Source organism: Camellia sinensis, chromosome 14 (assembly GCF_055761805.1).
Source record: "Camellia sinensis isolate YWXY chromosome 14, ASM5576180v1, whole genome shotgun sequence".
NCBI lineage: Eukaryota > Viridiplantae > Streptophyta > Magnoliopsida > Ericales > Theaceae > Camellia > Camellia sinensis.
Genome location: NC_138974.1, coordinates 99089782 through 99116332, shown reverse-complemented (window position 1 = coordinate 99116332; position 26551 = coordinate 99089782). Strand labels below are relative to the sequence as shown.

The following is a 26551-nucleotide window of genomic DNA, read 5'->3' as shown; positions in this document are numbered from 1 at the left end:
GACTAATTGTGAGCATTAAATGGCATAAAGGGACAGAATTTCGGACTATGGGCGCAATTAGAAACCAAAAAAAAAAAAATACAATTGGACTAACTGTGAGCATTAAAATGACATAAAAGGACAAAATTCTGGACTACAGGTGCCATCAGCAACCAAAAAAAAAAAATACTGGCTATTAGGGTAGGCTGGGTGGCCAGTAATTTTCCACACGAATAATCCTTCCTAGCTCAAAAAAAACTTGGCCCGAAAGGGCTCCAATTTTTTTTTTCTTTTTCTTTCCCTCTTATATCGCTGAAATAGAGGGAGGAAGAGAGAGAAGAGGGAAGAAGAGGATGAGAAAAAGAAAGAGAAAGAAAGAGAAGAGAGAGGAAAAGAGAAGAGAGAGAGAACCCATCACCAGCGCCGCTATCACCAACACCACCATCATCTGTGTGTATACACAGATCTGTGTACCCCTCTCTCTCTCTCTCTGTATCTCTCTCTCTCTCTCTCTTTCTCTCTCTCTATTCTAAGTTATGGAAGAAGAAAAGAAAAAAAAAACAGAGCAAGAACAGATACAGGAAGATGATGATGATGATGATGATGTGTTGTTGTTGATGTTGATGCTCTCTCTCTCTCTCACAACTCAAATTGGTCCCTCTTGAGATGTTTGAGGTGTTTCCCGAGCCTTCTCGTGATTGTTACACGATTTCGGCCCGCCGAGGCCTATTTTCAAGCTTAAGTGTGAAAAAAGTGCCTTTTTCGACCTAGTTTTCAAACCGGAAGTCCCTCGCTAGTTCTGTAAGTTTCCACAACTTACATTGGTTTCTCCCGAGGTGTTGGAGATGTTCCATGGGCCTTCACGGCACTGTTACAAGATTTTTGGCCCCCGATGGCCTATTTTCAAACTTAGGTGTTTAGGAAGTGCATTTTTTGACTTAGTTTTCAAACCGGGAGTCCCATGCAAGTTCCGTATGTTTCCACAACTCACGTTGGTCCCTCCCTAGGTGTTTGAGGTGTTCCCCGGGCCTTCTCTTGACTGTTACACGATTTTGGCCCCCCGATAGACTATTTTCAAGCTTAAGTGCGAGAAAAGTGCCGTTTCGGACTTAGTTTTCAAACTGGGAGTCACGTGCTAGTTCCGTAAGTTTTCACAACTTACATTGGTCTCTCCCGAGGTGTTTGATGTGTTCCCCGGGCCTTCTCGTGACTGTTATATGATTTTAGCCCTCGACGACTTATTTTCAAGCTTAAGTGTGAAAAAAGTGCATTTTTTGATTTAGTTCCCAAACCGAGGGTCCCGTGCTAGTTCCGTAAGTCTCCACAACTTACCTTGGACCCTCCCAAGGTGTTTGGGGCATCTCCCGGTCCTTCTCGTGATTGGTACACAGTTTTGGCCCCCCGATGTCCTATTTCCAAGCTTAAGTGTGAAAAAGGTGTCTTTTTCCAACTTAGTTTTCAAATCGGAAGTCCCGTGCTAGTTCCGTAAGTTTTCACAACTCACATTGGTCACTCCCGAGGTGTTTGAGGTGTTTCCGGCCCTTCTTGCGACTGTTACATGATTTTGGCCCCCAATGGCGTACTTTCAAGCTTAAGTGTTAGAAAAGTGTATTTTTCACCCTAGTTTTCAAACCGGGAGTCCCGTGCCTGTTTGTTAAGTTTTCACAACTCCAATTGGTCCCTCCTGAGATGTTTGAGGTGTTCCTCGGACCTTCTCGTGATTGTTACATGATTTCGGCCCGCCGAGGCCTATTTTCAAGCTTAAGTGTGAAAAAAGTGCCTTTTTCGTCCTAGTTTTCAAATCGGAAGTCCCGCGCTAGTTTCGTAAGTTTCCACAACTTACATTGGTTTCTCCCGAGGTGTGGAGGTGTTCCATGGGCCTTCTCGGGACTGTTACAGGATTTTTGGCCCCGGATGGCCTATTTTCAAGCTTAGGTGTTTAGGAAGTGTATTTTTTGACTTAGTTTTCAAACCGGGAGTCCCATGCAAGTTCCGCAAGTTTTCACAACTCACGTTGGTCCCTCCATAGGTGTTTGAGGTGTTCCCCGGACCTTTTCTTGACTGTTACACGAGTTTGGCCCCCCGATGGAATATTTTCAAGCTTAAGTGCGAGAAAAGTGTCGTTTCGGACTTAGTTTTCAAACCGGGAGTCTCGTGTTAGTTCTGTAAGTTCTCACAACTTACATTGGTCCCTCCCGAGGTGTTTGATGTGTTCCCCAGGCCTTCTCGTGACTGTTACACGATTTTGGCCCCCAAAGGCTTATTTTCGAGCTTAAATGTGAAAAAAGTGCATTTTTCGATTTAATTCCCAAACCGAGAGTCTCGTGCTAGTTCCGTAAGTCTTCACAACTTACCTTGGACCCCCCCGAGGTGTTTGGGGCATCTCCCGGTCATTCTCGTGACTGTTACACGATTTTGGCCCCCCGATGTCCTATTTCCAAGCCTAAGTGTGAAGAAAGTGTCTTTTTCCAACTTAGTTTTCAAACCGGAAGTCCCGCGCTAGTTCCGTAAGTTTTCACAACTCACGTTGGTCACTCCCAAGATGTTTGAGGTGTTTCCGGCCCTTCTTGCGACTGTCCCTCCTGAGATGTTTAAGGTGTTCCCCGGGCCTTCTCGTGATTGTTACACGATTTCGGCCCGCCGAGGCCTATTTTCAAGCTTAAGTGTGAAAAAAGTGTCTTTTTCGACCTAGTTTTCAAACCGGAAGTCCCGTGCCTGTTTCTTAAGTTTCCACAACTTACATTGGTTTCTCCCAAGGTGTTGGAGGTGTTCTACGGGCCTTCTCGGGACTGTTACAGGATTTTTGGGCCCCGATGGCCTATTTTTCAAACTTAGGTGTTTAGGAAGTACATTTTTTGACTTAGTTTTCAAACTGGGAGTCCATGCAGTGGGTTTGTAATACCAGTTAAATTCATCCAGAGAAATTTGCCTATGGCAGAGAAAATTCTTTGTGCATTGTGTTTTGAAGCTTCAAATTCATCTAGAGAAATTTGCCAATAGTAGAGAAAAGTACTGTGTGCATTGTGTTTTTTGAATTTGATAATTGTTTTGTACTAACACAGTGCATTACAGATTGCATGATCATATAGGCACCCTCTTCGGCACGGTACGAGTTAAATTTCTCTGTGAATTTCTGGTAACTTCATACCAGTCAAATTCATCCATAGAAGTTTGCCAATAGAAGATAAATTTACTGTGGGCATTATGTTTGTTGAAATTTGCATTGTGTTTTGTGAGGTCCAATTCATCCAGAGAAATTTGCCAATAGCATTGAAAATTACAGTGTGAATTGTATTTGTTGAAACATACTATGGGTAGTCTGTTTATAATACCCGTCAATTTCATCCAAAGAAATTTTTCACTAGTAGAAAAAATTATCTGAGCATTGTGTTTTGAAGCATCAAATTCATCCAGTGAAATTTGCTAATAGCAGAGAAAATTACTGTGCGCTTTGTGTTTTTTGAATTTGATGATTGTTTTGTACCAAAACAAAGCATTACAGATTATATGATCACATAGGCATCCCCTTGGGAAGATACGAGTTAAATTTCTCTGTGAATTTCTGGTAAAATCATACTAGGGAAATTTCTGCAGACAATTTTCTCTATGTGGATTGTGTTGACAATCACAACAAAAAAATATATATATATTTAACCATTGATAGGTATGAGATTTACATTAGTCAAAAAAGGATATATACATATATGTCAAGCATCATTATTCCTTCAATGTATGAAAAAATAAATTGAATGGTTAATGCTAATTATATTGTGTACATTGTCTTCCTTGCACTAGTTTCACTATTACATTTTTGGTTCTTCTTCTGGAGGTATTTGAATTGGTTCTGTCCATGACCGGCCAACTTTGGTCACAAATCTCTCTATGATTTCTGCCCTTATCAACCTTATGTCTTGTGTGGACAATTTCGAGCTGATAGGTTCATGCTTGCTATATTGTCTCATTATATAGCACACAAAGAGGCCACAATTCATACTGCATACAAATTATAGGTATAGTTAGTTTTAAGAAACATTCAAATCATATTATCTTATTTATAGATGTTGTATGAAACTTACGAATCACTGTCTTGTTGTGGAGCATTGTTGACATACTCAAAGTTGTAATTTGTGTTTTGTGAGTTTATCAATTCGAAAAAGGGTTGTGATTGTGCCTCTCTTTCAAGGCAAGCTTTCAAAAAATTCTCCACATAATCTTGTTGTGAAAAAATAATTTTTAAGTAACAGAGAAATTTACGGACAAAGCAATGGGATTCTATGAAAAATATCATCACATAAACATTATGATGGGATCAGAGAAATTTGCACTCGATTGTTTTGCATCTTTGACATATTTGTCTTCTGTATCATCCCTCCTTGGCCTTAGTGAGTTGTAGAACCTTCATAAATTGTCTTGTTTGTCGAGGACAAGCAAGGTCCAGTGATTTCCATGTGTTGACTTCTTATTACCCCAAATATTTATTGGGAAATAGAGGAATCTGTAGTTCCTCCATGTTGTTTCAATAGGGTTGTCAAATAATGAGACTCGAAAAGTTTGATTTTCCATCATTTTGATGAAATTCTGTGGTCAGAGAAAATCAAAAAATAGTTATGTTATGAGAAAGTTGAAATGGCAGGAATTTAAGAAATATACAGATAGAGAAATTTTAAATGCACACAACTAGCCAGAGAAAATTAGACTAATGACACAACTGGCTTCAAGAAGTATCTTAACAAGAGAAAGTAGTAAGTAAATTCCAGAGAAAATCAAATAAAAGAGTAATAACATACTAAGCTCATGGATGTGAAAAAAAAAATGAAGTTGGCTGTTGTCTTTCTCTCATTTGGTCAGTAAAAAGGATCTCTCCATAGCCATCAATGGCCTGAAAAATATAATTTATAATTGTAATATTGGTTTATAAAGGCTGATGGAACATTACAGAGAAATTTTGATGAAAGACTTACATTGTTGGCAATTTCTTTTTGCTTTATTAGGTTTCCAATGTCTTCGAAGGTAATGAGATTCAACTCACTTGTCTAGATTAAAGCCCTACAAGAAGACAAAGAAAGGATTTAATAGTTGTTAATGCTATATAAGTTTGTAAATTATTGTTTGTTATCTTCTATTTTATTTGTTGTACTTACTCAAGTCCAAACACATTTGATATGTGCTACAAGATGTCTTTTACATGATCTTTTATCAATCTTGAAATCGGTAGAGTTTGTGGAAAAACGCAAGATTTTTCTGATGCTTATTGGTTGAGGCAAGACGTACGCATCAGCATCAAGTACTTCTTTGTCTTTCGTGGTTTGCTCAGTTTGCTTTGCAACTTGTTGTTCCACTTGCATTCCAACTATACACAGTGAAAATCAAACAAGCTCCAAAAATCGAATAAGAAAATAGATAGAGAAAATCAAATAAGCAGTAGAAATCAATAGAAATAAGCAGCAGAAACTAATGTGTTTAGAGAAAATTACCATTGACACAAGGACATAACTTTTTGTGGCTCAAGATTTTCACTGACCTTGCGGTTGAACTTGTGTTGGTGTTCGGTATAGTTGTGTTGCTAGTTAGACAGATAGTTTTTGAACTTGTTCATGCAATTTAGCATATTCATTTTCAAGCTCCGAAATTGAATACCTCAATTGTTGGATTGTTTTTGTATCATCTTCTTTTTTAACCTCCAACATTCTTAGTTTCATTTGGATTGTGCTGTCTCTTTCTTGAAGTTCTGAGTTAAGTGATGCCAAGGTTCTTATTGCAATATCCTTTTTTGCAAGTAATTCATTCCAATTTCTCTCTTCTTCTATTTTAGATTTAGAAAGTGCCTTTAGTCTTTGACGTAGATCAGCAATTTGGGCATCCTTTGATTCCTCAGATTCTTGAGGCTGATGCATTGTTGAGCCACAAATGCTATCACGATGTTGGTCCATTGGCTCATTATGTTCTTCTTCATCACTTTCCTCATTGTTTTCTTCATGCTGTTTAGATTGAGTGCCTTCATCTTTTTCTTCACTGTTTTCTTCTTTCTGTTCATTTTCTTCTTTGTCTTTTGCTTCTATCTCTTCACTTTCTTCTTGGCTTCTGCTTCTCCACTACTTGCTTGATCTTCTTGTCCATTGATGGCTTCATGTTCTTCTATGTTGCCTTCTGCTTCTTCATTCCCTCATTCTTCAAATGAATCTTGTAATGTTTCCTTGAATTTGACAATTGTCTTTTTTTATTCTTTCTTCGTCTTTTTACTAAGATAGAACTCCTCTGATGGATTTTTGACTAGCTCCTTGTTATCTATTTGTAATAGGAGACTCTTTTATTAGAGAAATGTTACAAAATTCACTGAGAGAAAAAATTCAAATAAGGAAAATAAAATTCATCTAAATGACACTAATGGGAAACAAACTTCAGAGAAAATTGTATGGGCTAGAGAAAATTACAGACAATGAGTTAATTTTATAAGGCAGAGAAAATTATAAAACAAGCAATATAATTTAGATATCAAAGAAAATCAATCAAGGCATATAAGTTAATGTTTTACTATAATTGTGTCAGACAAATTTGGATTCCAGAGAAAATTCATTAGAAGGGTAGAAATAAACAGTGTTAATCAAAGATGCAAGGCACATAAGTTATGGGCCAGAGAAAATTACACACAAGGAGAAACAATTTTTTGGGCCAGAGAAAATTATGAAACAACCAACATAATTCAAATATCACAGAAAATCAATCAGGGCATATATGTTAATGTGTTACAATTGTGGTCAGAGAAATTTGGATTGCAGAGAAAATTGATTACCATGGCAGAAATAAACCAATGGTAACCAAAGAAGAAACATAAATTGATAGTCCAGAGAAAATTGATCTCAATCAATGGCACAAGGAGGGAAACAAACCAGTGGTCAGAGAAATTTTGGAATTTCAGTGGTGATAGAAATCTAACCTATCGAGGTGCAAGAGAGTAGACTGGTGTCTTCTGCAGCTGTTTCGTCAAGGTTTGCAGGTTCCACTTGGCACATCTTGGGAAGTCAGTTGTGTTATTATCTTCCAAATCAATGATATTTGCATGTTCACATAGCCAATACTGTGATGAAAATTAAAGTAATTAAATTTTGCTAAACACACAAATTTATAAGTATGATAACTGCAAATTTGAATGGATATTATACTTACCAGCAGTGCAATGACACACCCCATAACTTCTTCTAGAGTTTTGTGCAATGCTATGATAGAGTCAATCAATGTTGATGTGATTACTTCTGGCCAATCATACTGTTTCATTGATTCAAGAGGTTTCCACATACTTTATAAAAAACCACCCTATTGAATTCCCACTTGTTGTAAAAAAATAGGGTGAGACACAAGTACATGTAATAATGATTGCTACATCTTTGAAGTCAGTGAGCCTGGTGTCTTTTTGGAATCTTCTCCTTAGGAATGCAGATTTTGGCGTTTTAGAGTATCTTAATGACATGGCTCCTTTACCTCCTTGCAAACCAAAAATTAAGGTCACGTCATTGGTTGTAAAGGTCAAGTTCTTTTTACCAACTGTGAATGCTTTTGTTTTTTCATTGTAACATTAGATTATTGCAACTACATCATCATCAAATTTCCTAGATTTCCTTAGATCCATCCTTCTAGTGGTTAGAGCTTGGATCAAATACCAGAATGGTTTCTTTTGAAGCTCTACAACTTGGTTTGAATTGAATTTAAGTGTTCGAAAAAAGGAGACAACAGATGAGAGGTTGGATCGGTATTGAATGTTGTAGTGAGCTCTCTTTCTTTAGAGTTTAACAGGTTTTTTCCCCCTTGAGCTTGAGTCTGTTGAAGTTGGGATACTCATCTTGATGCTAGTTGCTTCATCACCTTGGACTTGTGTGTTTTAGCAAGGAGTGTGTGGTGTTTTGCTGCTGGCTTTTGATCTTAGATCATAAGAAGATCGAGAGAGTTTCTGTTTCTTGCTTGGTGTTTCCGGTGTTTTGCTGCTAGTTTTTTATCTTAGATCATAAGAAGACTGAGAGAATTTATGTTTCTTGCTTGGTGTTTTGCTGTTTTGCTGTTTTTATGTTTTGCTATTTCTAGACAATGATGAAAACATAAAGATGTCAACATTAAATCCCAGAGAAAATTGAACATGCCGGAGAAAATTGGACATGTCAGAGAAAATTACACATAAGGGAGAAAACTAAGGTGGTTAATTGTTTTCCTGTGGAATACATCTCTAGCCACAGAAAATTTCCATTGTTAGAGAAAATCAATAAAGCATCATAAACATGGCAAAAAAAATTTCAATAATTGTTAAAATTACATATAGAAGTAAAATGAAACCAAGAAAAGTAAGCACATAAAAGTAAAAGATGTCAACAACATTAAATCCCGGAGAAAATTGAAAAAAGAAACATATATCTAGCAAGCACATAAAAATGAATGACAAAGAAAAGTAAACATTGCAAGCGAAAGAAAATTTCCATTCCACAATTAGCAAGATAAAATAAACAAAGTAATGTAAACATGCCACTAAAAGTTATACCACATTGAAACCAAGAATTGAACAAAATAAACATACCAGGGAAAATTACACATTCTGGAGAAAATTACACATTCTTGAGAAAATTTCCATTCTAGAGAAAATTTTAAGTCCATAATATTAAAATGCCAGAGAAATTTTACATACACAAGCAGAGAAAATTAAACATGATAGAGACACACAAGGGAGAAAAGTGATGTGGCCAGAGAAAATTATAACTTAGACACAGGCAAGAGAGTAATAAACATTCCAGAGAAAAATACATATTCCAAAGAAATTTACAAAGCAGAGAAATTTATAGACAAAATCACATAAACATGTTCAAGAATAAAGAAATAACTTTTTTTCAAATTAAATATGCCAAAGAAAATTCAAAGAAGAAACATAGTCCATAATATTAAAATGTCAGAGAAATTTACATACACAACCAGAGAAAATTAAACATGATAGAGACACACAAGGGAGGAAAGTGATGTGGTTAGAGAAAATTATAAATACCAGAGAAACTTAGACAGAGACAAGAGAGTAATAGACATTCCAGAGAAAGATAGACATTCCAATTAAAAATACATATTACAGAGAAATTTACAAAGCAGAGAAATTTATAGACAAAATCACAGAAACATGTTCAAGGATAAGATGAAAACCAGAAATAACTTTTTTCAAAATAAACATGCCAGAGAAAATTGAAAGAAGAAACATACATCAAGCAAAAATCAGAGAAATTCAAATGCCAGAGAAATTTACAGATAAAATCACACAAACATGTTTAAGAATAAGTTCAAAACACACAGAAATAAATTTTTTCAAATTCATGTAGCTTTTTATTACGAAATTGAAACCCTAATTTATGGAAGGTTAATATAAAATGCAATTAACTGTGTTTCTAGAGAAAATCTAATTGTATTGTAGAAAAACTTACCAGAGTTAGGATGAAACTTTAATGGCGAGCTGATATATCCTGAGATAAAGATGCGACGTGACGAAGATGAACTGAGATGACGATGAACAGTGAAAACGGGGTCAGAGAAATTTGTGAGGAAGGAATGGGAATGATTTTTGCAGAAGATAACGAATCTCTAATGTCGATGGTGGAGACGATATTGAAACCCTAGTTCTGCAGTTCTCTTGTTCGTGAAGATGGTTGGATACTTGGAATGGAACTCAGTCGTCGGAATCAGTTTCGTCTTTGTGTTGATTTTGTGAAGGGTATTTTGGTCCACGAAATAATTAAAAATGCGCGCCATGTTGTTCAGGGACCTTATGCATGACTATTTTTTTTTTTTTTTTTTTTATCTTTTATCCTCTAAATTACTATTATTAGGGACCTTAAAAAAAATTCTCCAAGTTTTCTCCTACCAATATATATCTATATATGTATTAATTAGAAAAGTAATTTTATTATTTATATTAACTTAAATCATACAAATTATTTTAATTCTATAAATTTTTATATATTTTAGATTATTAATTTAAATTTTTATTAAATATGTGAAATATTAGTTGCATTTTAAAATTTTAAATATATTTTTAGAACAATATCAATTTTATAAAAATAGAATTTGTATATTAAATATTAAATATATTTTAATAAAATAAAATAAATTTAAAAATATAAAGATAAATTTTATTTTATTTTTGTTTTTTTTATTAAAAGAATGAGGTGAGTGTATGTGTGATAGATATAACTAGAAGAAGATTATGAGGGGTCATGACCTCTCTGTCACTGTGAAAATTTTATTTGCCATAGTACTTCTAAATATATATATGTATATATATTTTTGATCGGCAATATATATATATATATATTATTTTATAAATAAAATAGTATCTTAGTATAAAAGATATATATCCCATTATTTTCTCATCTTTTATTCTCTGTAATTTTTCAAAAAAAAATTTATTCATTCTATTAGAGATTGTTTATATGATATTTAATTTTTTTTATGTGTACATATATAATTTATATATTATGCTGTACATATATGTGTATTTGTCTATACGGTAAAAAAATATTGTTTATCTTTTAACTCCTGTAGTAATAAAATTTTAATTTCGTCTCTGTATGAGAGAGAGAGAGAGAGAAGAGGTGTGAGCATGTGCAAGGTGAATTAGTGAGTGTAAGAGTTAAGGGTAAAATCTGTTTAGTTTAATTTTATAATTATGATTTAAATGTGAAATTGTGATTTTAAGTGTGAAGTTATGAGTTGAGTTTTGAAAAAATAAAAATTTGTTTGGTTATGAGCTTTGAAAAGAATTTTGAGTTTTGAAAAGAGTTTTAAGTTGTATTTTGAGTTTTAAGTTTTTGAATTTTGAGTTGTATTTTGAAATTAATGTTTAAGAAAATTTTATTTTTTATTTTAAATATTTTATTTCCATTTTGTAAATATTTTAAATTCAGAACATAACTCCACACTCAAATTATAAGCAAACACATAACTCAAAATTCAATTCAAAAATTATTTTTAAAACTCATAACTAAACGCATAATTCAAAATTCAATTAACAAACTTTTTAATCAAAATATTGTTTTTATTTTTTTTTGAAAAATAATTTTTGTTATTTTTTAAAGTATTGACCAAATAATTTGTTATGGTTTAGATATATATGGCGATCGAATTTTTTTTGAAATTTAAAAAAAATTAAATATTTAAAAAAAGTTAAAAAATATTAAAATATTAAAAAAATATTTTTTAAATAAAATCAAATATTTGAAATAAAAAAATAAAAATTATATATTTAAAAAAATACAGTGCACATTAAAAACATACAACTCAAAACTCTTTTCAAAATTCATAACCAAACAAAATTTTCTCTTTTCAAAACTCAACTCAAAATTCATAATTAAAAATACAACTCTACACTCAAATCATGATTTTAAAAAATAAAATAAAAAAAATATCTTTTAAAATTTTTCTTTAAATAAAATTTTGAAAAGAGTTTGGTTGTGAGTTTTGAAAAGAATTTTGAATTAAATTGTGATTTGTATGTTTGGTTACACATTTGGAAAAGAATTTTGAATTTTTTTTTATTCGGTAGTGTTATATGTACCAATTAGTGTACTAACTAGTATACCAACACTAGTTATGATATTATTATTGACCCTCCACTCATTAATAACATTACAAATACTAAAAATATCTTAAATTAAATTATATCACATCATCAATTGGTATATTAATTAATACATATAATATTATTCTTATTTATTCACAATTCCAAAAGTAAACCACATGCAACCGAAATCAATACAAAAAATGTCATTTTCTTGTATAATTTTTGTACTCTTTACCGTTGTTAGAAAAAAATCAGTGAGTGTTAATAACTTTTTTCAAAGTCTACGATTAAGTAATTCTGCCTTATTTTATTGGGTTGTAGTCAGCATTAAGTTGCCAGTGAGTACGAACATATGAAAGGCGCCTAATTGTGTATCAGGATCCTCTAGAGTGAGATTCCTGGAAGTGATCCCTGAAGTGAGTGATCCAACGGTTCAAAATAAAACTAGCCAAAACGACGTCGTTTTGCTTAGTAATTAAAAAAAAAAAAAAACAACAACAACAACAACAAATAGAAATCAGCTTTCTAGGTTCGCTTTCACTAGTTCGTGGGAGAGTTTGAGAGAGAGAGAGAAGGGACCAGAGCAAGAGAAGGGACAGAGCTTTGATTTTGAGTTGAGACTCTACTTCATTTTAGAAATCTTTTGATTCAAGTGGATAGTGAGTGGTTCTTATTCTTGATCTACACTAGTGCTTCACAAATCAGCCCTTGATGATGATGATGAACATCCCTTGTTCAAGTCAGCTATGGAAGACCTTCTGTCACCGATTTCCTCCGCCGATCTTCATGTCCTTTGATCGGATCTGCTGATTTTGTTGCTCACTTTGATTTTGATGATGATGATGATGATACAAATCTGAATCAATCTTTGGTGCTTGCACTATGGGGTCTGTAAATATACATATATGCATTTAGAAATACATATCTGAATCAATCTTTTTATGATGATGATGATTAAGATTTGAATCAATTTTATTATCGAATCGATTTAATCTTCTTCGCGGGGTCTGTAAATATATATATATATATATATGCATATAGAAATACATATCTAGATCAATCATTTGATGATGATGATAATGATACAAATCTGAATCAATCTTATTATCAACGAATCAATTTAATCTTTTAAAGCCTCTTTCTCATTTTTTTCACGGGTTTTCTTCAATCTTTTGATGATGATGATACATATCTGAATCAATTTTATTATTGAATCGATTTAATCTTCTTTTTTATTTATTTAGATTTCACAAATCAAAATCCATGATAATGATACAGTTTGAAGCCTCTTTCCCATTCTGTTCACATTTTTTCTTCAATCTTTTGATGATGATGGTGATGATACAGATCTGAAACAATCTTATTATCGAATCGATTTAATCTTCTTTTTTATTTATTTAGATCTCATAAATCAAAATCCATGATGATGATACTGTTTGAAGCTTCTTTCTCATTCTATTCACATTTTTTTTTTCTTCATTATTTTTTTTTTATAATTTTTTTCAACCAAAACGATGTCATTTTGACGAGAATTAATATCACCTTTTCATTCCATTAGTGAGACACGTGCCGGATCACTCTAGAATCCTAACGCCCTAATTGTTACTGTTTTGTGTTCTCCCAACCCAACAACGGCTATATTCACCACCGCCCCCGCCCCCGCCCCCGTCCCCGTCCAACGGTACATTTCTCTCACAAAATTGCAACGGTCCTCTTACATCTTTCTATCCTCCTCTCTCCTCATTACGATTAAGCTCACATCCGCATGCAATTCTTCCGTCTCCTCACACTCGAATCCACTTTTTTCCGATTCCGATCAATGTATTTTTCACCCAATTCGATTTAGGGTTTTTCGACCACTCAAATTCCATCCCCAATTATCGAATCATTAGGTTTTAGAGGTTTCGCGGTTGTCTTGATCAGAATCGGAGTTAGTGTTGTGGTTTTGGTTGAATTTCTGTTACGATCGGTGACATGAAGATCGAAGAGTTGGATGAGGTTGAATCTGATGGAAGGAGTTACAATCACAGTGACGACCATGTTTCTGGAAGAATGATTGTTCGGGTCGGTGCGAAGAGAGAGGATCCTGTTCTACCCGACCCTTCTGTACAATGTTTTCCGGAACAAGATTCAAGCTGAGTTTCAGATGGTGGGACCAAATTGATCAGGTTTTGGTTCTAAGTCCCTTCATATATATATGTATGTATATTTGTGGATGTTGTTGTATCTGTTTTTTGTGTTTTCTTTGGTATTGTGTTTATATCACTGTGATTGTTGCTGTATGTTTTAATTTCTGGAGTTGTTTTTGTTTGATCTGTTTGGTTGCTGGGAAAATGGAGGACTACAAAGAAAAAGAAGGATTTTTTGTGTTGTTTTAATGGGTGGTAGTTTAGTAGCTTTTTGGAATTCTTCTTCTTGATCCATTTGGTTGTTGAGAAAATAGAATTCCTATGTATTTCGGTTACTAGAGAAAATAAAGACCTTGTATGACTGTCACTGTATGTAATAGTATCTGGAGTTGTTTTTCTTTGATTTGTTTGCTGCTGGAAAAAAAAAAAACAAAAACAAAAACAAAACAAAACAAAAAAAATTGAAAAGTGAAGTAGTTCAGTAGAGCTTTAAAATTGTTCTTCATGATTCATTTGGTTGTTGAGAAAATAGAATTCCTTTGCATTTAAGTTACTGGAGAAAATGTAGGAAAAAGATGGGATAATGGGGCCTGTTATTCTTAGAATTCTGATTATCTGAATTGGAGAAAATGAAGAGCTTCGTGAAACTTTGACCAATGCAACTACTTTACATTTCATTTTCTTGGTGTTCTTGGTGCACAGATTTCCTGTGAGCTTAAATTAAAGGGATCATGATTTATTGATTTGAGTTTTTATTTCTATGTTGATTTTTAAACAGTATCTTCTGCTTGGGGCGGTTCCATTCCCTAAGGATGTTCTGCAGTTGAAGCAGCTTGGTGTTGGCGCTGTCATCACCCTTAATGAGCCTTATTGTTGGTTCCAACATCATTGTACCATGTGAGTGATGTCGTCTGCGCTGATTCGGCGGCTGGGGTCACGGCTCGGGTCCAGGGATTTCAAGAACATGTCCATTTTCGCCACAATTGACAAGGTTAGTAATTTTACATACATAATATGTGCTATATATTTAGATATATACATATTAATTGTGCCAAATTTAGTTGTTTGAATTCTCAACTTATATCTGTAGAACTTGATTCTCTTTACTATTCTTGTGTATGTTTTTTTATCACCACAACGAAATAATTGTTGTATTTTGTGTCATATAAATTAAGTTCTACCCTCAAAGTTGTCTTTTATGGAGCTGTGTGTGACTTAATTTGATTATCCATTTTTTCCATTCTGATTTATAAAATCCAGTAAACATTTTGTTGTTGGTAAGCAATATTGATCCTGTGACAACCCTGTTAATCATTGGTTTTGAATGTTATTTAAGTGCTTTGTGTGAATTTGAATGCTTATTATGTGTTTAAAATATGATTTTTAGGTTCATATCTATTAACCGTAGGAATATCTGTTGTGATTTCTGTTATAATTTGAAATTGAAGGCCTTAATGACGTTAGAAACCGAAATTGGCTAGTTTGTTATGAATGGTATAATTTTTAGAGCGTAACGAGAAGTTTGATTAAAATTTGATTCAGATTAAATTAATTAGATTAAATCAATTAAATTAAGCCTTGATTAATTAGTCATAAGCTCTATTTAACTAACTTGATCCCTAATTAAGGCCCTAACATCTATGAGAAATGTTAAAACCGGATTTCACTCTAGGCAAAAGTAGTTCCTTAAGAAATTTGAATTCGAGGTGTCGATGCCCCAAAATACCAAACGCCATCGGTTTGGCACAAAACTTGGCACACATGACCGCCTAAACACGAGAGATTTGTGGGAGAAGACGGGGCTCTAGTCGGGCTCCCGATTTGGGAGTTAGAGCCAGATTTCACTCTAGGCAACCTAGGTCATTAAGAAATTTGAATTCGAGGTTTTGACACCTTAAAATCACCAAACAGGGTTCGATTGGCACGAACCTGGCACACACGACCGCTTAGGAACGAGAGACTTATGGGAGAAGACGGGGCTCGAATCGGGTTCCCGGTTTGGGAGTAAGAGCCAGATTTCGGTCTAGACAATTTGGTCCCTTAAGAAATTTAAATACGAGGTGTTGACGCCCCAAAATCGCCAAACGGCGTCGGTTTGGCACAAAACTTGGCACACACGACTTCCTAAGCACGAGAGACTTGTGGGACTAGACGGGGCTCGAATTGGGTTCTCGGTTTGGGAGTTAGAGCCGGATTTCGGTCTAGGCAAGCTAGTTCCTTAAGAAATTTGAATTCGAGGTGTTGACGCCCCAAAATTACCAAACGGCGTCGGTTTGACACGAAAGTTGACACACAAGACCGCCTAGGCACGAGAGACTTGTGGGAGAAGACGGTACTCCAATCGGGTTCCCGGTTTGAGAGTTAGAGACGGATTTCACTCTAGGCAAGCTACTTCCTTAAGAAACTTAAATTCGAGGTGTTGACGTCCCAAAATCGCCAAAAGGCGTCAGTTTCGCACGAAAGCCTAGGCACGTGAAACTTGTGGGAGAAAACGGGGCTCCAATCAGGTTCCCGGTTTGGGAGTTAGAGCTAGATTTCACTATAGGCAAATTAGTTCGTTAATAAATTTGAATTTGAGGTGTTGACGCCCCGAAATCGCCAAAAGGCGTCTGTTTCGCTCGAAACCTGATGCACAAGACTGCCTAAGCACGAGAAATTTGTAGGAGATGACAGGACTCCAATTCGGTTCCCGATTTTGGAGTTCCTTATGAAAATTGAATTCGAGGTGTGGACGCCCCGAAATACCAAACGCCGTCGGTTTGGCACGAAACTTGGCACACATGACCGCCTAAAGACGAGAGACTTGTGGGAGAAGATGGGGCTCCAATCGGGTTCCCGGTTTGGGAGTAAGAGCCAGATTTCGGTCTAGACAATTTGGTCCCTTTAAGATATTTAAATTCGAGGTGTTGACGGCCCAAAATTGCCAAACGGCGTCGGTTTGGCAAGAAACTTGGCACACACAACTGCCTAGGCACGAGAGACTTGTGGGAGAAGACGGGGCTCGAATTGGGTTCTCGGTTTGGGAGTTATAGCCGGATTTCGGTCTAGGCAAGCTAGTTCCTTAAGAAATTTGAATTTAAGGTGTTGACGCCCCAAAATTACCAAACGGCGTCGGCTTGACACGAAACTCAACACACACGACCACCTAGGCACGAGAGACTTGTGGGAGAAAACGGTACTCCAATGGGGTTCCCGGTTTGGGAGTTAGAGACAGATTTCACTCTAGGCAAACTAGTTCCTTAAGAAACTTGAATTTGAGGTGTTGACGCCTCGAAATTGCCAAAAGGCGTCTGTTTCGCTCGAAACCTGGCGCACAAGACCGCCTAAGAACGAGAAACTTGTAGGAGATGACAGGACTCCAATTGGGTTCCCGATTTTGGAGTTAGAGCCGGATTTCGCTCTAGGCAAAAGTAGTTCCTTATGAAAATTGAATTCGAGGTGTGGACGCCCCGAAATACCAAACGTCGTCGGTTTGGCACGAAACTTGGCACACATGACCGCCTAAACACAATAGAGTTTTGGGAGAAGACACGGCTCGAATTGGGTTCCCGGTTTGGGAGTTAAAGCCGGATTTCACTCTTGGCAAAAGTAGTTCCTTAAGAAATTTGAATTCGAGGTGTTGACGCCCCAAAATCGCCAAAAGGCGTCTGTTTCGCCTGAAACCTGGCGTACAAGGCCGCCTAAGCACGAGAAACTTGTAGGAGATGACAGGACTCCAATTGGGTTCCCGATTTTGGACTTAGAGCCGGATTTCGCTCTAGGCAAAAGTAGTTCCTTATGAAAATTGAATTCGAGGTGTGGACGCCCCGAAATACCAAACGTCGTCGGTTTGGCACGAAACTTGGCACACATGACCGCCTAAACACAATAGAGTTTTGGGAGAAGACACGGCTCGAATTGGGTTCCCGGTTTGGGAGTTAAAGCCGGATTTCACTCTAGGAAAACTAGTTCCTTAAGAAACTTGAATTCGAGGTTTTGATGCCCTAAAATCGCCAAAAGGCGTCGGTTTCGCACGAAACCTGCCATACACTACCGCCTAGGCACGAGAAACTTGTGGGAGAAGACAGGACTCCAATCGGGTTTCCTGTTTGGGAGTTACAGCCGGATTTCACTTTAGGCAAACTAGTTCCTTAAGAAACTTGAATTCGAGGTGTTGACGCCCCATAATCGCCAAGGAATTGGGGTCACTGCTGTGGCAAAGGCACAGCAGTGACTTTTGTTTGTGATGCATTATGGGATTATTTTTATGATCTGAACCGTTCATTTTGTAGGGTTTGTTGAGTACTTCAAGCCTACCAAAAATCATATTAATCGGATACCAGTAACTATATGATCGAATTGCATATTTTTATACTATTTTTCAAAAGAAAAACTTCTTGTTTGTTTTTTTGGTTATCAATCATATAGTTGTTGATATCCGATTAATATGATTTTTAGTAGGCTTGAAGTACTCAACAAATCTTACAAAATGAACGGTTCAGATCATAAAAATAAGCCCATAATACATCACAAAATGAAGCACAACAGTCACTGCTGTGCATTTGCCACAGCAGTGACCCCAAGTCCTAATCGCCAAAAGGCGTCGGTTTCGCACGGAACTTGGCACACACGACCGCCTAGGCACGAGAAACTTGTGGGAGAAGACAGAACTCCAATTAGGTTTCCGGTTTGGGAGTTATAGCCGGATTTCGGTCTAGGCAAGCTAGTTCCTTAAGAAATTTGAATTTAAGGTGTTGACGCCCCAAAATTACCAAACGGCGTCGGCTTGACACGAAACTTAACACACACGACCACCTAGGCACGAGAGACTTGTGGGAGAAAACGGTACTCCAATGGGGTTCCCGGTTTGGGAGTTAGAGACGGATTTCACTCTAGGCAAACTAGTTCCTTAAGAAACTTGAATTCGAGGTGTTGACGCCCCGAAATTGTCAAAAGGCGTCTGTTTCGCCCGAAACCTGGCGCACAAGACCGCCTAAGCACGAGAAACTTGTAGGAGATGACAGGACTCCAATTGGGTTCCCGATTTTGGAGTTAGAGCCGGATTTCGCTCTAGGCAAAAGTAGTTCCTTATGAAAATTGAATTCGAGGTGTGGACGCCCCGAAATACCAAACGTCGTCGGTTTGGCACGAAACTTGGCACACATGACGCCTAAACACAATAGAGTTTTGGGAGAAGACACGGCTCGAATTGGGTTCCCGGTTTGGGAGTTAAAGCCGGATTTCACTCTAGGAAAACTAGTTCCTTAAGAAACTTGAATTCGAGGTTTTGACGCCCTAAAATCGCCAAAAGGCGTCGGTTTCGCACGAAACCTGCCACACACTACCGCCTAGGCACGAGAAACTTGTGGGAGAAGACAGGACTCCAATCGGGTTTCCTGTTTGGGAGTTACAGCCGGATTTCACTTTAGGCAAACTAGTTCCTTAAGAAACTTGAATTCGAGGTGTTGACGCCCCATAATCGCCAAGGAATTGGGGTCACTGCTGTGGCAAAGGCACAGCAGTGACTTTTGTGCTTCATTTTGTGATGCATTATGAGATTATTTTTATGATCTGAACCGTTCATTTTGTAGGGTTTGTTGAGTACTTCAAGCCTACCAAAAATCATATTAATCGGATACCAGTAACTATATGATCGAATTGCATATTTTTATACTATTTTTCAAAAGAAAAACTTCTTGTTTGTTTTTTTGGTTATCAATCATATAGTTGTTGATATCCGATTAATATGATTTTTAGTAGGCTTGAAGTACTCAACAAATCTTACAAAATGAACGGTTCAGATCATAAAAATAAGCCCATAATACATCACAGAATGAAGCACAACAGTCACTGCTGTGCATTTGCCACAGCAGTGACCCCAAGTCCTAATCGCCAAAAGGCGTCGGTTTCGCACGGAACTTGGCACACACGACCGCCTAGGCACGAGAAACTTGTGGGAGAAGACAGAACTCCAATTAGGTTTCCGGTTTGGGAGTTATAGCCGGATTTCGGTCTAGGCAAGCTAGTTCCTTAAGAAATTTGAATTTAAGGTGTTGACGCCCCAAAATTACCAAACGGCGTCGGCTTGACACGAAACTTAACACACACGACCACCTAGGCACGAGAGACTTGTGGGAGAAAACGGTACTCCAATGGGGTTCCCGGTTTGGGAGTTAGAGACGGATTTCACTCTAGGCAAACTAGTTCCTTAAGAAACTTGAATTCGAGGTGTTGACGCCCCGAAATTGTCAAAAGGCGTCTGTTTCGCCCGAAACCTGGCGCACAAGACCGCCTAAGCACGAGAAACTTGTAGGAGATGACAGGACTCCAATTGGGTTCCCGATTTTGGAGTTAGAGCCGGATTTCGCTCTAGGCAAAAGTAGTTCCTTATGAAAATTGAATTCGAGGTGTGGACGCCCCGAAATACCAAACGTCGTCGGTTTGGCACGAAACTTGGCACACATGACCGCCTAAACACAATAGAGTTTTGGGAGAAGACACGGCTCGAATTGGGTTCCCGGTTTGGGAGTTAAAGCTGGATTTCACTCTTGGCAAAAGTAGTTCCTTAAGAAATTTGAATTCGAGGTGTTGACGCCCCAAAATCGCCAAAAGGCGTCTGTTTCGCCCGAAACCTGGCGTACAAGGCCGCCTAAGCACGAGAAACTTGTAGGAGATGACAGGACTCCAATTGGGTTCCCGATTTTGGAGTTAGAGCCGGATTTCGCTCTAGGCAAAAGTAGTTCCTTATGAAAATTGAATTCGAGGTGTGGACGCCCCGAAATACCAAACGTCGTCGGTTTGGCACGAAACTTGGCACACATGAACACTAGAGTTTTGGGAGAAGACACGGCTCGAATTGGGTTCCCGGTTTGGGAGTTAAAGCCGGATTTCACTCTAGGAAAACTAGTTCCTTAAGAAACTTGGCACACACAAACTACCTAGGCACGAGAGACTTGTAGGAGAGGACGGGGCTCGAATCGGGTTCCCGGTTTGGGAGTTATAGCCGGATTTCGGTCTAGGCAAGCTAGTTCCTTAAGAAATTTGAATTTAAGGTGTTGACGCCCCAAAATTACCAAACGGCGTCGGCTTGACACGAAACTTAACACACACGACCACCTAGGCACGAGAGACTTGTGGGAGAAAACGGTACTCCAATGGGGTTCCCGGTTTGAGAGTTAGAGACGGATTTCACTCTAGGCAAACTAGTTCCTTAAGAAATTCGAGGTGTTGACGCCCCGAAATTGCCAAAAGGCGTCTGTTTCGCCCGAAACCTGGCGCACAAGACCGCCTAAGCACGAGAAACTTGTAGGAGATGACAGGACTCCAATTGGGTTCCCGATTTTGGAGTTAGAGCCGGATTTCGCTCTAGGCAAAAGTAGTTCCTTATGAAAATTGAATTCGAGGTGTGGACTCCCCGAAATACCAAACGTCGTCGGTTTGGCACGAAACTTGGCACACATGACCGCCTAAACACAATAGAGTTTTGGGAGAAGACACGGCTCGAATTGGGTTCCCGGTTTGGGAGTTAAAGCCGGATTTCACTCTTGGCTAAGAAATTTGAATTCGAGGTGTTGACGCCCCAAAATACCAAACGCCGTCGGCTTGGCACAAAACTGGGCACACATGAGACGAGAGACTTGTGGGAGAAGACGGGGCTCCAATCGGGTTCCCGGTTTGGGAGTTGGAGCCAGATTTCACTCTAGGCAACCTAGTTCGTTAAGAAATTTGAATTCGAGGTTTTGACACCTTAAAATCACCAAACGGGGTTCGATTGGCACGAAACCTGGCACACACGACCGCCTAAGCACGAGAGACTTGTGGGAGAAGACGGGGCTCGAATCGGGTTCCCGGTTTGGGAGTAAGAGCCAGATTTCGGTCTAGACAATTTTGTCCCTTAAGAAATTTAAATTCGAGGTGTTGACGCCCCAAAATTGCCAAACGACGTCGGTTTGGCAAGAAACTTGGCACACACAACTGCCTAGGCACGAGAGACTTGTGGGAGAAGACGGAGCTCGAATCGGGTTCCCGGTTTGGGAGTTAGAGCCGGATTTCGGTCTAGGCAAGCTAGTTCCTTAAGAAATTTGAATCCAAGGTAACACGCCCCAAAATTACCAAACGGCGTCGGCTTGACACGAAACTTAACACACACACGACCACCTAGGCACGAGAGACTTGTGGGAGAAAACGGTACTCCAATGGGGTTCCCGGTTTGGGAGTTAGAGACGGATTTCACTCTAGGCAAACTAATTTCTTGAGAAACTTGAATTCGAGGTGTTGACGCCCCAAAATCGCCAAAAGGCGTCAGTTTCATACGAAACTTGGCACAGACGACCGCCTAGGCACGTGAAACTTGTGGGAGAAGACAGGACTCCAATTGGGTTCCCGGTTTGGGAGTTAGAGCCGGATTTCACTCTAGGCAAAAGTAGTTCCTTATAAAATTTGAATTCGAGGTGTTGACACCCCAAAATCGCCAAACGGGGTTCGATTAGCACGAAACTTGGCTCACACGACCGCCTAGGCACGAGAGACTTGTGGGAGAAGACGGGGCTCGAATCGGGTTCCCGGTTTGGGAGTTAGAGCCGGATTTCGGTCCCTTTAGAAATTTAAATTCGAGGTGTTGATGCCCCAAAATCGCCAAACGGCGTTGGTTTTGCACGAAACTTGGCACACATGACCGCCTAGGCACGAGAGACTTGTAGGAGAAGACGGGGCTCGAATCGGGTTCCCGGTTTGGGTGTTAGAGCCGGTTTTCGGTCTAGCCAAGCTAGTTCGTTAAGAAATTTGAAGTCGAGGTGCTGATGCCCCAAAATCACCAAACGGCGTCGGTCTGGCACGAAACTTGGCACACACGACCGCCTAGGGACGAGAGACTTGTGGGAGAAGACGGTACTCCAATCGGGTTCCCGGTTTCGGAGTTAAAGCCGGATTTCACTCTAGGCAAACTAGTTCCTTAAGAAACTTGAATTCGAGGTGTTGACGCCCCAAAATCTGCAAACGGCGTCTGTTTTGCATGAAACGTGGCACACACGACCGCCTAGGCACGAGAAACTTGTGGGAGAAGACGGGATTTGAATCGGGTTCCCGGTTTGGGAGTTAGAGACGGATTTCGGCCTAGGCAAGCTAGTTCCTTAAGAAATTTGAATTCGAGGTGATGACGCCCCAAAATCACCACAACAACGTCGGTTTGGCACGAAATTTGGCACGCACGACAGCCTAGGCACGAGAGACTTCTGGGAGAAGACGGTACTCCAATCGGGTTCCCGGTTTGGGAGTCAGAGCCGGATTTCACTCTAGGAAAACTAGTTCCTTAAGAAACTTGAATTCGAGGTTTTGACGCCCTAAAATCGCCAAAAGGCGTCGGTTTCGCACAAAACCTGCCACACACTACCGCCTAGGCACGAGAAACTTGTGGGAGAAGACAGGACTCCAATCGGGTTTCCTGTTTGGGAGTTAGAGCCGGATTTCACTTTAGGCAAACTAGTTCCTTAAGAAACTTGAATTCGAGGTGTTGATGCCCCATAATCGCCAAGGAATTGGGGTCACTGCTGTGGCAAAGGCACAGCGGTGACAGTTGTGCTTCATTTTGTGATGCATTATGGGATTATTTTTATGATCTGAACCGTTCATTTTGTAGGGTTTGTTGAGTACTTCAAGCCTACCAAAAATCATATTAATCGGATACCAATAACTATATGATTGATAACCAAAAAAACAAACAAGAAGTTTTTCTTTTGAAAAATAATATAAAAATATGCAATTCGATCATATAGTTGTTGATATCCGATTAATATGATTTTTGGTAGGCTTGAAGTACTCAACAAATCTTACAAAATGAACGGTTCAGATCATAAAAATAATCCTATAATGCATCACAAAATGAAGCACAGCTGTGCCTTTGCCACAGCAGTGACCCCAATTCCTTGGCGATTATGGGGCGTCAACACCTCGAATTCAAGTTTCTTAAGGAACTAGTTTGCCAAAAGTGAAATCCGGCTCTAACTCCCAAACAGGAAACCCGATTGGAGTCCTGTCTTCTCCCATAAGTTTCTCGTGCCTAGGCGGTAGTGTGTGGCAGGTTTTGTGCGAAACCGACGCCTTTTGGCGATTTTAGGGCGTCAAAACCTCGAATTCAAGTTTCTTAAGGAACTAGTTTTCCTAGAGTGAAATCCGGCTCTGACTCCCAAACCGGGAACCCGATTGGAGTACCGTCTTCTCCCAGAAGTCTCTCGTGCCTAGGCTGTCGTGCGTGCCAAATTTCGTGCCAAACCGACGCTGTTGTGGTGATTTTGGGGCATCATCACTTCGAATTCAAATTTCTTAAGGAACTAGCTTGCCTAGGCCGAAATCCGGCTCTAACTCCCAAACCGGGAAGACGATTCAAATCCTGTCTTCTCCCACAAGTTTCTCGTGCCTAGGCGGTCGTGTGTGCCAAGCTTCGTGCAAAACAGACGACGTTTGCAGATTTTGGGGCGTCAACACCTCGAATTCAAGTTTCTTAAGGAACTAGTTTGCCTAGAGTGAAATCCGGCTTTAACTCCGAAACCGGGAACCCGATTGGAGTACCGTCTTCTCCCACAAGTCTCTCGTCCTTAGACTTCTGGGAGAAGACGGTACACCAATCGGGTTCCCGGTTTGGGAGTGAGAGCCAGATTTCACTCTAGGAAAACTAGTTCCTTAAGAAACTTGAATTCGTGGTTTTGACGCCCCAAAATCGTAAAACGCGTCGGTTTGGCACGAAACATGGCACACATGGACGCCTAAACACGATAGAGTTGTGGGAGAAGACACGGCTCCAATCGGGTTCCCGATTTGGGAGTTAGAGCCGGATTTCTCTTTAGGCAAACTAGTTCCTTAAGAAACTTGAATTCGAGGTGTAGACGCTCCAAAATCGCCAAAAGGCGTCAGTTTCGCACGAAACTTGGCACACACGACCGCCTAGGCACGAGAAACTTGTGGGAGAAGATAGGACTCCAATTGGGTTCCCGGTTTGGGAGTTAGAGCCGGATTTCACTCTAGGCAAAAGTAGTTCCTTAAGAAATTTGAATTCGAGGTGTTGACGCCCCAAAATACCAAACGCCGTCGGTTTGGCACAAAACTTGGCACACATGACCGCCTAAACACGAGAGACTTGTGGGAGAAGACGGGGCTCTAGTCGGGCTCCCGATTTGGGAGTTAGAGCCAGATTTCACACTAGGCAACCTAGGTGATTAAGAAATTTGAATTCGAGGTTTTGACACCTTAAAATCACCAAACAGGGTTCGATTGGCACGAACCTGGCACACACGACCGCCTAGGAACGAGAGACTTATGGGAGAAGACGGGGCTCGAATCGGGTTCCCGGTTTGGGAGTAAGAGCCAGATTTCGGTCTAGACAATTTGGTCCCTTAAGAAATTTAAATACGAGGTGTTGACGCCGCAAAATCGCCAAACGGCGTCGGTTTGGCACGAAACTTGGCACGCACGACTTCCTAAGCACGAGAGACTTGTGGGACTAGACGGGGCTCGAATTGGGTTCTCGGTTTGGGAGTTAGAGCCGGATTTCGGTCTAGGCAAGCTAGTTCCTTAAGAAATTTGAATTCGAGGTGTTGACGCCCCAAAATTACCAAACGGCGTCGGTTTGACACGAAAGTTGACACACACGACCGCCTAGGCACGAGAGACTTGTGGGAGAAGACGGTACTCCAATCGGGTTCCCGGCTTGGGAGTTAGTGACGGATTTCACTCTAGGCAAGCTACTTCCTTAAGAAACTTAAATTCGAGGTGTTGACGTCCCAAAATCGCCAAAAGGCGTCGGTTTCGCACGAAACTTGGCACACACGACCGCCTAGGCACGTGAAACTTGTGGGAGAAGACGGGGCTCCAATCAGGTTCCCGGTTTGGGAGTTAGAGCTAGATTTCACTATAGGCAAATTAGTACGTTAATAAATTTGAATTCGAGGTGTTGACGCCCCGAAATCGCCAAAAGGCGTCTGTTTCGCCCGAAACCTGGCGCACAAGACCGCCTAAGCACGAGAAACTTGTAGGAGATGACAGGACTCCAATTCGGTTCCCGATTTTGGAGTTCCTTATGAAAATTGAATTCGAGGTGTGGACGCCCCGAAATACCAAACGCCGTGGGTTTGGCACGAAACTTGGCACACATGACCGCCTAAACACGATAGAGTGTTGGGAGAAGACACGGCTCCAATCGGGTTCCCGGTTTGTGAGTTAAAGCCGGATTTCACTCTAGGCAAAAAGTAGTTCCTCAAGAAATTTGAATTCGAGGTGTTGACGCCCCAAAATACCAAACGCCGTCGGTTTGGCACAAAACTGGGCACACATGACCGCCTAAAGACGAGAGACTTGTGGGAGAAGAAGGGGCTCCAATCGGGTTCCCGGTTTGGGAGTAAGAGCCAGATTTCGGTCTAGACAATTTGGTCCCTTAAGATATTTAAATTCGAGGTGTTGACGCCCCAAAATTGCCAAACGGCGTCGGTTTGGCAAGAAACTTGGCACACACAACTGCCTAGGCACGAGAGACTTGTAGGAGAGGACGGGGCTCGAATCGGGTTCCCGGTTTGGGAGTTATAGCCGGATTTCGGTCTAGGCAAGCTAGTTCCTTAAGAAATTTGAATTTAAGGTGTTGACGCCCCAAAATTACCAAACGGCGTCGGCTTGACACGAAACTTAACACACACGACCACCTAGGCACGAGAGACTTGTGGGAGAAAACGGTACTCCAATGGAGCTCCCGGTTTGGGAGTTAGAGACGGATTTCACTCTAGGCAAACTAGTTCCTTAAGAAACTTGAATTCGAGGTGTTGACGCCCCGAAATTGCCAAAAGGCGTCTGTTTCGCCCGAAACCTGGCGCACAAGACCGCCTAAGCACGAGAAACTTGTAGGAGATGA

At 39.5% G+C, this 26551-nt stretch overlaps 1 pseudogene across 1 annotated transcript in view; it reads left to right on the top strand.

Moving 5' to 3' along the window:
* The first annotated feature begins 13120 nt into the window (after positions 1–13120).
* Positions 13121–26551, top strand: part of LOC145807203 (calcium-transporting ATPase 3, endoplasmic reticulum-type-like) — a 241058-nt pseudogene continuing 227627 nt past the window's right edge. The window contains exons 1-2 of the transcript XR_014350304.1: positions 13121–13722; positions 14462–14674. The product of XR_014350304.1 is annotated as a calcium-transporting ATPase 3, endoplasmic reticulum-type-like (transcript). The remainder of the gene's footprint in view (positions 13723–14461; positions 14675–26551) is intronic.